Source organism: Oncorhynchus tshawytscha, unplaced genomic scaffold (genome assembly GCF_018296145.1).
Source record: "Oncorhynchus tshawytscha isolate Ot180627B unplaced genomic scaffold, Otsh_v2.0 Un_contig_5276_pilon_pilon, whole genome shotgun sequence".
In the NCBI taxonomy this organism is placed as follows: domain Eukaryota; kingdom Metazoa; phylum Chordata; class Actinopteri; order Salmoniformes; family Salmonidae; genus Oncorhynchus; species Oncorhynchus tshawytscha.
Window position 1 is genome coordinate 94,888 of NW_024609580.1, and position 13,651 is coordinate 108,538.

The window sequence follows — 13,651 nt, forward strand, 5'->3', positions numbered from 1 at the left end:
TCTCTTCTAGGAGGAGCAGTCCTGTCTTTAGTGTCATCCCAGGATATTAGTGTCTCTTCTAGGAGGAGCAGTCCTGTCTTTAGTGTCATCCCAGGATATTAGTGTCTCTTCTTGGAGGAGCAGTCCTGTCTTTAGTGTCATCCCAGGATATTAGTGTCTCTTCTTGGAGGAGCAGTCCTGTCTTTAGTGTCATCCCAGGATATTAGTGTCTCTTCTTGGAGGAGCAGTCCTGTCTTTAGTGTCATCCCAGGATATTAGTGTCTCTTCTAGGAGGAGCAGTCCTGTCTTTAGTGTCATCCCAGGATATTAGTGTCTCTTCTTGGAGGAGCAGTCCTGTCTTTAGTGTCATCCCAGGATATTAGTGTCTCTTCTGGAGGAGCAGTCCTGTCTTTAGTGTCATCCCAGGATATTAGTGTCTCTTCTTGGAGGAGCAGTCCTGTCTTTAGTGTCATCCCAGGATATTAGTGTCTCTTCTAGGAGGAGCAGTCCTGTCTTTAGTGTCATCCCAGGATATTAGTGTCTCTTCTTGGAGGAGCAGTCCTGTCTTTAGTGTCATCCCAGGATATTAGTGTCTCTTCTTGGAGGAGCAGTCCTGTCTTTAGTGTCATCCCAGGATATTAGTGTCTCTTCTAGGAGGAGCAGTCCTGTCTTTAGTGTCATCCCAGGATATTAGTGTCTCTTCTTGGAGGAGCAGTCCTGTCTTTAGTGTCATCCCAGGATATTAGTGTCTCTTCTAGGAGGAGCAGTCCTGTCTTTAGTGTCATCCTGTCTTTAGGTCATCCCAGGATATTAGTGTCTCTTCTAGGAGGAGCAGTCCTGTCTTTAGTGTCATCCCAGGATATTAGTGTCTCTTCTTGGAGCAGTCCTGTCTTTAGTGTCATCCCAGTGGAGGAGCAGTCCTGTCTTTAGTGTCATCCCAGGATATTAGTGTCTCTTTAGTGTTCTAGGAGAGGAGCAGTCCTGTCTTTAGTGTCATCCCAGGATATTAGTGTCTCTTCTAGGAGGAGCAGTCCTGTCTTTAGTGTCATCCCAGGATATTAGTGTCTCTTCTAGGAGGAGCAGTCCTGTCTTTAGTGTCATCCCAGGATATTAGTGTCTCTTCTAGGAGGAGCAGTCCTGTCTTTAGTGTCATCCCAGGATATTAGTGTCTCTTCTAGGAGGAGCAGTCCTGTCTTTAGTGTCATCCCAGGATATTAGTGTCTCTTCTTGGAGGAGCAGTCCTGTCTTTAGTGTCATCCCAGGATATTAGTGTCTCTTCTAGGAGGAGCAGTCCTGTCTTTAGTGTCATCCCAGGATATTAGTGTCTCTTCTTGGAGGAGCAGTCCTGTCTTTAGTGTCATCCCAGGATATTAGTGTCTCTTCTTGGAGGAGCAGTCCTGTCTTTAGTGTCATCCCAGGATATTAGTGTCTCTTCTTGGAGGAGCAGTCCTGCTTCTAGGAGGAGCAGTCCTGTCTTTAGTGTCATCCCAGGATATTAGTGTCTCTTCTTGGAGGAGCAGTCCTGTCTTTAGTGTCATCCCAGGATATTAGTGTCTCTTCTTGGAGGAGCAGTCCTGTCTTTAGTGTCATCCCAGGATATTAGTGTCTCTTCTTTGGAGGAGCAGTCCTGTCTTTAGTGTCATCCCAGGATATTAGTGTCTCTTCTTGGAGGAGCAGTCCTGTCTTTAGTGTCATCCCAGGATATTAGTGTCTCTTCTTGGAGGAGCAGTCCTGTCTTTAGTGTCATCCCAGGATATTAGTGTCTCTTCTTGGAGGAGCAGTCCTGTCTTTAGTGTCATCCCAGGATATTAGTGTCTCTTCTAGGAGGGTCAGCAGTCCTGTCTTTAGTGTCATCCCAGGATATTAGTGTCTCTTCTTGGAGGAGCAGTCCTGTCTTTAGTGTCATCCCAGGATATTAGTGTCTCTTCTTGGAGGAGCAGTCCTGTCTTTAGTGTCATCCCAGGATATTAGTGTCTCTTCTAGGAGGAGCAGTCCTGTCTTTAGTGTCATCCCAGGATATTAGTGTCTCTTCTTGGAGGAGCAGTCCTGTCTTTAGTGTCATCCCAGGATATTAGTGTCTCTTCTAGGAGGAGCAGTCCTGTCTTTAGTGTCATCCCAGGATATTAGTGTCTCTTCTAGGAGGAGCAGTCCTGTCTTTAGTGTCATCCCAGGATATTAGTGTCTCTTCTAGGAGGATCTGTACGTCAGTCAGGGAACCAATCACTTTCTGCAAGATGTTACTCTGACAGAAAGAACACAATCCATCCATCCAGGCTCTACAGTCATGGCCAAAAGTTTTGAGAATAACACAAATATTCATTTTCACCAAGTCTGCTGCCTCAGTTTGTATGATGGCAATTTGCATATACTCCAGAATGTTATGAAGAGTGATCAGATGAATTGCAATTAACTGCAAAGTCCCTCTTTGCCATGCAAATTAACTAAATCTCCAAAAACATTTCCACTGCATTTCAGCCCTGCCACAAAAGGACCAGCTGACATCATGTCAGTGATTCTCTCGTTAACACAGGTGTGAGTGTTGACGAGGACAAGGCTGGAGATCACTCTGTCATGCTGATTGAGTTCGAACAACAGACTGGAAGCTTCAAAAGGAGGGTGGTGCTTGGAATCATTGTTCTTCCTCTGTCAACCATGGTTGCATGCAAGGAAACACGTGCCGTCATCATTGTTTTGCACAAAAAGGGCTTCACAGGCAAGGATATTGCTGCCAGTAAGATTGCACCTAAATCAACCATTTATCAGATCATCAAGAACTTCAAGGAGAGCGGTTCAATTGTTGTGAAGAAGGCTTCAGGGCGCCCAAGAAAGTCCAGCAAGCACCAGGACCGTCTCCTAAAGTTGTCAGCTGCGGGATCGGGGCACCACCACTACAGAGCTTGCTCAGGAATGGCAGCAGGCAGGTGTGAGTGCATCTCCACGCACAGTGAGGCGAAGACTTTTGGAGGATGGCCTGTTGTCAAGAAAGGCAGCAAAGAAGCCTCTTCTCTCCAGGAAAAACATCAGGGACAGACTGATATTCTGAATGAAGGTACAGGGATTGGACTGCTGAGAAGCCATTTTCTCTGATGAATCCCCTTTCCGATTGTTTGGGGCATCCTGAGACCACTCATGTGTGGGGTTGCTTCTCAGCCAAGGGAGTGGACTCACTCACAATTTTGCCTAAGAACACAGCCATGGATAAAGAATGGTACCAACACATCCTCTGAGAGCAACTTCTCCCAACAATCCAGGAACGGTTTGGTGATGAACAATGCCTTTTCCAGCATGATGGAGCACCTTGCCATAAGGCAAAAGTGATAACTATGTGGCTCGGGTAACAAAACATAGATATTTTGGGTCCATGGCCAGGAAACTCCCCAGACCTGAATCTCATTGAGAACTTGTGGTCAATCCTCAAGAGGCGGGTGGACAAACAAAACTCCACAAATTCTGACAAACTCCAAGCATTGATTATGCAAGAATGGGCTGCCATCTGTCAGGATGTGGCCCAGAAGTTAATTGACAGCATGCCAGGGCGGATTGCAGAGGTCTTGAAAGAGAAGGGTCAACACTGCAAATATTGACTCTTTGCATCAGCTTCATGTAATTTTCAATAAAAGCCTTTGACACTTATGAAATGCTTGTAATTATACTTCAGTATTCCATAGTAACATCTGACAAAAATATCTGAAGACACTGAAGCAGCAAACTTTGTGGAAATTAATATTTGTGTCATTCTCAAAACTTTTGGCCACGACTGTACAGTATGAATGGCTCTGTCACTCCTCCTCTCCTCTGCTCTTCTCCTACTCCTCTCTCTCTCTCTCTCTGTATCTGTATCTGTCTGTCTCTCTTTCTCTCTCTGTATCTGTCTGTCTCTCTTTCTCTCTCTGTATCTGTCTGTCTCTCTTTCTCTCTCTGTATCTGTCTGTCTCTCTTTCTCTCTCTGTATCTGTCTGTCTCTCTTTCTCTCTCTGTATCTGTCTGTCTCTCTTTCTCTCTCTGTATCTGTCTGTCTCTCTTTCTCTCTCTGTATCTGTCTGTCTCTCTTTCTCTCTCTATATCTGTCTGTCTCTCTTTCTCTCTCTGTATCTGTCGGTCTCTCTTTCTCTCTCTGTATCTGTCTGTCTCTCTCTTTCTCTCTCTGTATATGTCTGTCTCTCTCTCTCTCTGTATCTGTCTGTGTAACGTTCCGGGTGTCGTGGGTGTGGAGTCAGACGCAGGAAACAGAGAGTGCGATGCTGTGCTTTTTAATGCACAAAACGTAACACAGGGTGCTCACAACCAAAATGCACCACCAGGATCAAACACGTTCCTCTACTACAAAACAGGTCACAATAATTAATCCCGCACAAAGAACCAGGCGGGCCGGCTGACTAATAAAGCCTCACTAATTCTACACAACTCAAAACAGGTGTACACAATAAACACATAAGGAGGGGGAGGAAAGAATCAGTGGCAGCTAGTAGGCCGGCGACGACGCCCGCCGAGCGCCACCCGAACGGGAAGGGGAGCCACCTTCGGTCGGAGTCGTGACACTCTGTATCTGTCTGTCTCTCTCTTTCTCTGTATCTGTCTCTATATCTCTCTATCTGTCTGTCTGTCTCTCTCTTTCTCTTTCTCTCTCTGTATCTGCCTGTCTCTCTTTTTCTCTGAAGCTGTCTGTCTCTCTTTCTCTCTGTATCTGTCTGTCTCTATATCTCTCCATCTGCCTGTCTCTCTCTTTCTCTTTCTCTCTCTGTATCTGTCTGTCTCTCTTTCTCTCTGTATCTGTCTGTCTCTCTTTCTCTCTCTGTATCTGTCTGTTTCTCTTTCTCTCTCTGTATCTGTCTGTCTCTCTTTCTCTCTGTATCTGTCTGTCTGTCTCTCTCTTTCTCTTTCTCTCTCTGTAGCTCTCTCTCTCTCTTTCTCTCTCTCTATCTGCCTGTCTCTCTCTTTCTCTCTCTGTAGCTCTCTCTCTCTCTTTCTCTCTCTCTATCTGCCTGTCTCTCTCTTTCTCTCTCTGTCTCTGTGTCTCTCTATTTCTATTTATCTCTCTGTATCTGTCTGTTTCTCTCTTTCGCTCTCTGTATCTGTCTGTCTCTCTCTTTCTCTCTCTCTATCTGCCTGTCTCCCTCTTTCTCTCTCTGTATCTGTATGTCTCTCTCTTTCTCGTTCTCGCTCTGTATCTGTCTGTCTCTCTCTTTCTCTCTCTCTATCTGCCTGTCTCTCTCTTACTCTCTCTGTATCTGTCTGTCTCTCTCTTCTCTCTCTGTATCTGTCTCTCTCTCTCTCTCTCTCTGTATCTGTCTGTCTCTCTCTTTCTCTGTCTCTCTCTGTATCTGTCTGTCTCTCTCTTTCTCTCTCTCTATCTGTCTCTCTCTCTCTTTCTCTCTCTGTATCTGTCTGTCTCTCTCTCTTTCTCTCTCTCTATCTGTCTGTCTCTCTCTTTCTCTCTCTGTATCTGTCTGTCTCTCTTTCTCTCTCTCTATCTGTCTGTCTCTCTTTCTCTCTCTGTATCTGTCTGTCTCTCTCTTTCTCTCTGTATCTGTCTGTCTCTCTCTTTCTCTCTCTGTATCTGTCTGTCTCTCTCTTTCTCTCTCTGTATATGTCTTTCTCTCTCTCTCTCTCTCTCTGTATCTGTCTGTCTCTCTCTTCTCTCTCTGTATCTGTCTGTCTCTCTCTCTCTCTCTGTATATGTCTGTCTCTCTCTCTGTATCTGTCTGTCTCTCTCTTCTCTCTCTGTATCTGTCTGTCTCTCTCTTTCTCTCTCTGTATATGTCTGTCTCTCTCTCTCTCTGTATCTGTCTGTCTCTCTCTTCTCTCTCTGTATCTGTCTGTCTCTCTCTTCTCTCTCTGTATCTGTCTCTCTCTCTCTCTCTCTCTCGCTTTCTCTATCTGTCTGTCTCTCTCTGTATCTGTTTCTCTCTCTGTATCTGTTTCTCTCTGTATCTGTCTCTCTCTGTATCTCTTTCTCTCTCTGTATCTCTTTCTCTCTCTGTATCTGTTTCTCTCTGTATCTGTCTCTCTCTGTATCTCTTTCTCTCTCTGTATCTCTTTCTCTCTCTGTATCTGTCTCTCTCTGTATCTGTTTCTCTCTGTATCTGTCTCTCTCTGTATCTCTTTCTCTCTCTGTATCTTTCTGTCTCTCTCTGTATCTGTCTCTCTCTGTATCTGTTTCTCTCTCTGTATCTGTTTCTCTCTCTGTATCTGTCTGTCTCTCTCTGTATCTGTCTGTCTCTCTCTTTCTCTATCTGTCTGTCTCTCGCTTTCTCTATCTGTCTGTCTCTCTCTGTATCTGTTTCTCTCTCTGTATCTGTCTGTCTCTCTCTTTCTCTCTCTGTATCTTTCTGTCTCTCTCTTTATCTATCTGTCTTTCTCTCTCTCTCTCCATCAATCATTTACAATTTTAATCTAAACTCCTCTCATCTATCATTCTCTGTCGTTAGTTATTCTGCTTTAGTTGCAGTCCTGGGGGTGGATAAGGCAGAGAGAATGGAAGAAAGAGGAGAGGGGGAGTAAGAGGTGAATCAAAGTTTTAAGCTAACAAAACCTTTAATGAGTGCTGTCAGTGTTAAATCGTAAGTAGCAGGAAGTTGTGAAGTGAAATGTGATGATGGTTGTTTCTGCCTTCCTTTTGGATCTACTGGCTGCACATGAGATAATGATTCTAAAGGCCTGGTCCAAATCAAACCCTTTTCCCTGTGTACTGCACTAGTCCATGTGGACTTGAAGGTATATATACATACCATATACACTGTGTTTGTAGTTTGTATAAAGTTGATATAAATCAGTTATATCTATCAGTGCTTCTACACCTGCATTGCTTGCTGTTTGGGGTTTTAGGCTGGGTATCTGTACAGCACTTTGAGATATCAGCTGATGTACGAAGGGCTATATAAATAAATTTGATTTGATTTGATATCTAGCTAACTAAGTAACAAACTAAGTAGCAAATGAACGAATGAACTAACTAACTAACTAACTAACTAACTGGTTTATCCACCTTTTCCTCAAATGGAATTATTCACTAAACAGGAAATGACCACTTCCTGTCCCAGTTTTCCACCTCATCCCTCTTCCTACATTAACCATAATGGATGTCCCCGTTTGCCACCTCATCCCTCTTCCTACATTAACCATAATGGATGTCCCAGTTTGCCACCTCATCCCTCTTCCTACATTAACCATAATGGATGTCCCAGTTTGCCACCTCATCCCTCTTCCTACATTAACCATAATGGATGTCCCAGTTTGCCACCTCATCCCTCTTCCTACATTAACCATAATGGATGTCCCAGTTTGTCACCTCATCCCTCTTCCTACATTAACCATAATGGATGTCCCAGTTTGTCACCTCATCCCTCTTCCTACATTAACCATAATGGATGTCCCAGTCTGCCACCTCATCCCTCTTCCTACATTAACCATAATGGATGTCCCAGTTTGTCATCTCATCCCTCTTCCTACATTAACCATAATGGATGTCCCAGTTTGCCACCTCATCCCTCTTCCTACATTAACCATAATGGATGTCCCAGTTTGCCACCTCATCCCTCTTCCTACATTAACCATAATGGATGTCCCAGTTTGCCACCTCATCCCTCTTCCTACATTAACTATAATGGATGTCCCAGTTTGCCACCTCATCCCTCTTCCTACATTAACCATAATGGATGTCCCAGTTTGTCACCTCATCCCTCTTCCTACATTAACCATAATGGATGTCCCAGTCTAAAAAGGGCACACAAATCAAATCCACTTTATTTCATCGGAACACAATAAACCATTACACCCAAAGAATTGTTTCCGGCAGACCTTTCAAATAAAATAGCAATTTCCAGGCAATTGCCACTCAGGCCAGCGTCGTGGTGAGGGCGTAAATAGATACGTCTGCAATTCCACCATTGTTTTCCTTTCTGTCTTATTCATGATTAAATTACTTTTTTTGTCTTCTCACAATGCAAACACACCTTTGGCGAGAATCCTTCTGTTCTGTTCCATTTTTTACATTTTGTATCATCATTTCCTCTGAGCTGAGGGCATGCACATTGTGTGTAACAGGTAGAGAGTTCTATGCCTAATGCACTAGACAGCTGATGACTAAGACCCTATAGATGAAGTGCAGAGCTCAAGGGCTGCATACAAGACCAAAACACATTCATGAATTCAGCTGGGAAACACTGAGGATCCGTAGACACTGCAGCTTTAGAGGACTGGAGGCAGGGAGGGAGAGAGGTGGGAGGGAGAGAGGTGGGAGGGAGGGAGGTGGGAGGGAGGAGGTGGGAGGTGGGAGAGAGGTGGGAGGGGAGAGGTGGGGGAGGGAGGTGGGAGGGAGAGAGGTGGGAGGGAGGAGGTGGGAGGGGAGGAGGGGGAGGGAGAGAGGTGGGAGGGAGAGAGGTGGGAGGGGAGAGGTGGGAGAGGTGGGAGGGAGAGAGGTGGGAGGGAGAGAGGTGGGAGGGAGAGGTGGGAGGGGAGAGGTGGGAGGGAGAAAGGGAGGGAGAGAGGTGGGAGGGAGAGAGGTGGGAGAGGAGGGAGAGGTGGGAGAGGTGGGAGGGAGAGAGGTGGGAGGGAGAGAGGTGGGAGGGAGAGAGGTGGGAGGGGGAGGTGGGAGGGAGAGAGGTGGGAGGGAGAGAGGTGGGAGGGAGAGAGGTGGGAGGGAGAGAGGTGGGAGGTGGGAGGGGAGAGGTGGGAGAGAGAGGTGGGAGGGAGAAAGAAAGAGAGGTGGGAGGGAGAGAGGTGGGAGGGGGAGAGAGGTGGGAGGGAGAGGTGGGAGGAGAGAGGTGGGAGGGGAGAGGTGGGAGGGAGAGAGGTGGGAGGGGAGGGATGGGAGAGGTGGGAGGGAGAGAGGTGGGAGGGAGAGAGGTGGGAGGGAGAGAGGTGGGAGGGAGAGAGGTGGGAGGGAGAGAGGTGGGAGGGAGAGAGGTGGGAGGGAGAGAGGTGGGAGGGAGAGAGGTGGGAGGGAGAGAGGTGGGAGGGAGAGAGGTGGGAGGGGGAGGTGGGAGGGAGAAAGATGAAGAGGTGAGAGAGGTGGGAGGGAGAGAGGTGGGAGGGAGAAAGGATGAGAGAGGTGGGAGGGAGAGAGGTGGGAGGGAGAGAGGTGGGAGGGAGAAAGAAAGATGAGAGAGGTGGGAGGTGGGAGGGAGAGAGGTGGGAGAGAGGTGGGAGGGAGAGAGGTGGGAGGAAAGAAGAGGTGGGAGGGAGAGAGGTGGGAGGAGGTGGGAGGAGGTGGGAGGGAGGTGGGAGGGAGGGAGGTGGGAGGGAGAGAGGTGGGAGGGAGAAGGTGGGAGGGAGAAAGAAAGATGAGGAGGGGAGGGAGAGAGGTGGGAGGGAGGGAGGTGGGGGAGAGAGGTGGGAGGGAGAGAGGTGGGAGGGAGGGAGAGAGGTGGGAGGGAGGGAGAGAGGTGGGAGGGAGAGAGGTGGGAGGGAGAAAGAGAGGTGAGAGAGGTGGGAGGAGAGAGGTGGGAGGGAGAGAGGTGGGAGGGAGAAAGAAAGATGAGAGAGGTGGGAGGGAGAAAGAAAGATGAGAGAGGGAGCCAAGGAGGATGAAAACAAGAGAAAGGTGAGAGAGAGTGAGGAAAAAGAAAAAGGGAGAGCAAGAGAGAAGGGGGAGTGATGAGTCGGCTCTAATCACCCTTTATTTATCTCTTAACCTTTTATCTCTCCCTTTCTCTTTTACTCTCCTGTCTGTTCCTCATACCTGACTTTCTGCTTTCTCTGTCTACATCTCCTCCACTCACCTTCTAATCTCTGTCTCTCTGTTACTCTCACTCTCTCTCTCGCTTTCTGCTTCTGTCTCAATTCAATTCAATTTCAATGTAAGGGCTTTATTGGCATGGGGAAAACATGTTAACATTGCCAATGTAAGTGAAGTAGATAATAAACAAAAGTGAAATAAACAATACAAATGAACAGTAAACATTACACTCACAGAAGTTCCAAAAGAATAAAGACAATTCAAATGTCATATTATGTCTGAATACAGTGTTGTAAAGATGTGCAAATGGTTAAACAAGGGACACAAGGGAAAATAAATAAACATAAATATGGGTTGTATTTACAAGGGTGTTTGTTCTTCACTGGTTGCCCTTTTCTTATGGCAACAGGTGGGCATGTCCCCGTTCACATCGACAGGGCTGCAGCTTCAAGTTCCTCGGTGTCAATGTCACCAAGGACTTGAAAAGGTCCACACACGCACAGTTGTGAAGAAGGTGCGACAGCGCCTCTTCCCTCTCAGGAGGCTGAAAAGTTCTTCAGCTGCACCATTGAGAGCATCTTGACTGGCTACATCACTGCTTGTTATGGCACCAGCACCGCCCTCGATCGCATGGCGCTACAGACAGTGGTGCGGACAGGCCAGTACATCACTGCTTGTTATGGCACCAGCACCGCCCTCGATCGCATGGCGCTACAGACAGTGGTGCGGACAGGCCAGTACATCACTGCTTGTTATGGCACCAGCACCGCCCTCGATCGCATGGTGCTACAGACAGTGGTGCGGACAGGCCAGTACATCACTGCTTGTTATGGCACCAGCACCGCCCTCGATCGCATGGCGCTACAGACAGTGGTGCGGACAGGCCAGTACATCACTGCTTGTTATGGCACCAGCACCGCCCTCGATCGCATGGCGCTACAGACAGTGGTGCGGACAGGCCAGTACATCACTGCTTGTTATGGCACCAGCACCGCCCTCGATCGCATGGTGCTACAGACAGTGGTGCGGACAGGCCAGTACATCACTGCTTGTTATGGCACCAGCACCGCCCTCGATCGCATGGCGCCACAGACAGTGGTGCAGACAGGCCAGTACATCACTGCTTGTTATGGCACCAGCACCGCCCTCGATCGCATGGCGCTACAGACAGTGGTGCGGACAGGCCAGTGCATCACTGGGGCCGAGCTCCCTGCCATCCAGGACCTCTATACCAGGCGGTGTGAAAGGAAGACTCCAGCCACCCAGGCCACAGACTGCTCTCTCTGCTTCCTCACGACAAGCGGTACCGATACATCAAGTCTGAAAAGCCCTAAACCCTCTCATGAAAAATAAAGATTGAGAGAGCGAGCAACAGTAAACCTTACCTTTATTATTAGTGGATATGAAATGGAGCTTTCAGTTTTACCACACCATTGAAAATATGTTTTCCTGAAGACCTCTGCCTTTTTTAGTGACGTTGGTGGACTTTTATAGAGGCAAGCAGGTCGATAGGGATGGTAGAAGAGAAGTGATGGTGGGAGTAAGGCAGTCTGGGAATTGTGCTGCTGGGAATTGACAGGATAGGGATTACCATGTGCTGTAAATCACTGTCAGTCACTTGGCTAGTGGAGGATCTACGCCCCTCGCCACAATGTAGCAAATCCATTGAGTGAAAACCAATAGCAGCTGATATCCATATACTGTACCATGATTTGGGCCATGACTTTATCCTGACCACAAAAAACAGCTGTGGTTTGCTCTGTAAAATATTATCTGTATCTCTGTGAACACATGGCAATTCCCTCTGGCTATTCAGAGCCAGCAGAGTATTCCTGCGTCATGCATATTCACATGCTGGAAACACTGCCTTCTCACTCTCCAAATGGAAAAGTATAGGCCTAGTATAGCTCTACTGGGGATGGTGAGAACAGCTTGTTGACACACACACACACACACACACACACACACACACACACACACACACACACACACACACACACACACACACACACACACACACACACACACACACACACACACACACACACACACACACACACACACACACACACACACACACACACACGCACACACATTTATAGTGACTCTACACAGAAGCACACACACTCATATTTACCTATCTACCTCTTTCACTCCAGTATCTCTGCACAATGTAAATATGGTATTGGTACTGACCCTGTATATAACTTCTTACTTTCTCCTGTTCTTCTTATTTTCATTTCTTGTGTGTTTTTGTTCTACCTTATGTTATTTGTAGTGCTAAATTGTTATTGATTACTGCATTGTTGGGGTTGGAGCTTGCAAGACAGGCATTTCATTGTACTTGTGCACGTGATATTCAAACATGAAACTAGAAACATATGATAAGCAAAACGTTTGTGAGAATAATAAATATCATTTAGTCTCAGTTGTCTTTTACCAACCTACAAACAAGACAGCCTGTCTAAGATAACTCAGAAATGCTTATTAATACATTTTTTACATAATTCTGAAAGAAATAAAACATATTACTTGCAGTGGGGGCGGCAGGAACAGTCTATACACCTCTGTGTGACCAAGGAAAATCAGAGAGGCAGCTTGACATTTTGGAAAGCGGCCTGTAATTCTGAAAGCAGGGCATCGGAACAATAAACTATTACACCCAGAGAATTGTTCCGGCAGACCTTTCAAATAAAATAGCAATTTCCAGGCAATTGCCACTCAGGCCAGCGTCGTGGTGAGGGCGTAAATAGATACGTCTGCAATTCCACCATTGTTTTCCTTTCTGTCTTATTCATGATTAAATTACTTTTTTTGTCTTCTCACAATGCAAACACACCTTTGGCGAGAATCCTTCTGTTCTGTTCCGTTTGACATTTTGTATCATAATTTCCTCTGAGCTGAGGTCATGCACATTGTGTGTAACAGGTAGAGAGTTCTATGCCTAATCCACTAGACAACAAGACAGCTTGTCTAAGATAAAATGATCACAGTTTCTCCTTTTTTCAAAACTCTACACACAATTCCCAAAATGTAACACTGCATTCAAAATGCCATAAACACATGTCAGAATGAAGCATTTGCTTAGCACTGGTGACTCCCCCCTACCAATTCCTGGAATGCCCCCCCCCCCAAAGAAATAAAACATATTACTTGCAGTGGGGGCGGCAGGAACAGTCTATACACCTCTGTGTGACCAAGGAAAATCAGAGAGGCAGCTTGACATTTTGGAAAGCGGCCTGTAATTCTGAAAGCAGGGCATCCATGAAATTATCTTTTTGGTTTAAGATTTTGACTGGTGAGATGCTGTGTTTTTGGAAAGGACTCTATCAAATGATTATTCCATCCTGTCTCCTGTAATCTTTTGGTTGAAGAGAGATGAGTACATATTATTGTAGAGTCTAGTGAAACTCTGTAGGTATTGCATGTGGCTCAGTTACAGTATTTACACACACACATGTCAAAACATGCATCCAGGTAGAAAGGTCTCTAGTTCGAATCCTGAGCTGAGAAGGTGAAAAATCTGTTGATGTGCCCTTGAGAAAGGCACTTCACCCTAATTTCTCCAGATAATGGCAGACCTTGGCCGTGACCCCACTCTCCGAGGGTGTCTCAGAGAGAGTTGGGATATGCAAAGTAGCAGTGCGTGTGTCACGCCCTGACCATAGAGAGCCCTTGGATTCTCTATAGTGGTTTAGGTCAGGGTGTGTCCAGGGGGGTGTTCTAGAATGTGTATTTCTATGTTGGTGGTTTTGTATGGTTCCCAATTAGAGGCAGCTGGTAATCGTTGCCTCTAATTGGGGATCATATTTAGGAAGCCTATTGTTCCCACCTGGGTTGTGAGATATTGTTTAGGTTAGTGCTTTCTTGCGCTCCGTGACTGCACGATTGTTATTCTTTGTTGTTTTGTTGTAAGTTTCACTATTAAAGGTAATGTGGAACTCTACACACTCTACACACACTGGATCCGTTTAGCAGTCTGGTGAAACCTGTGCC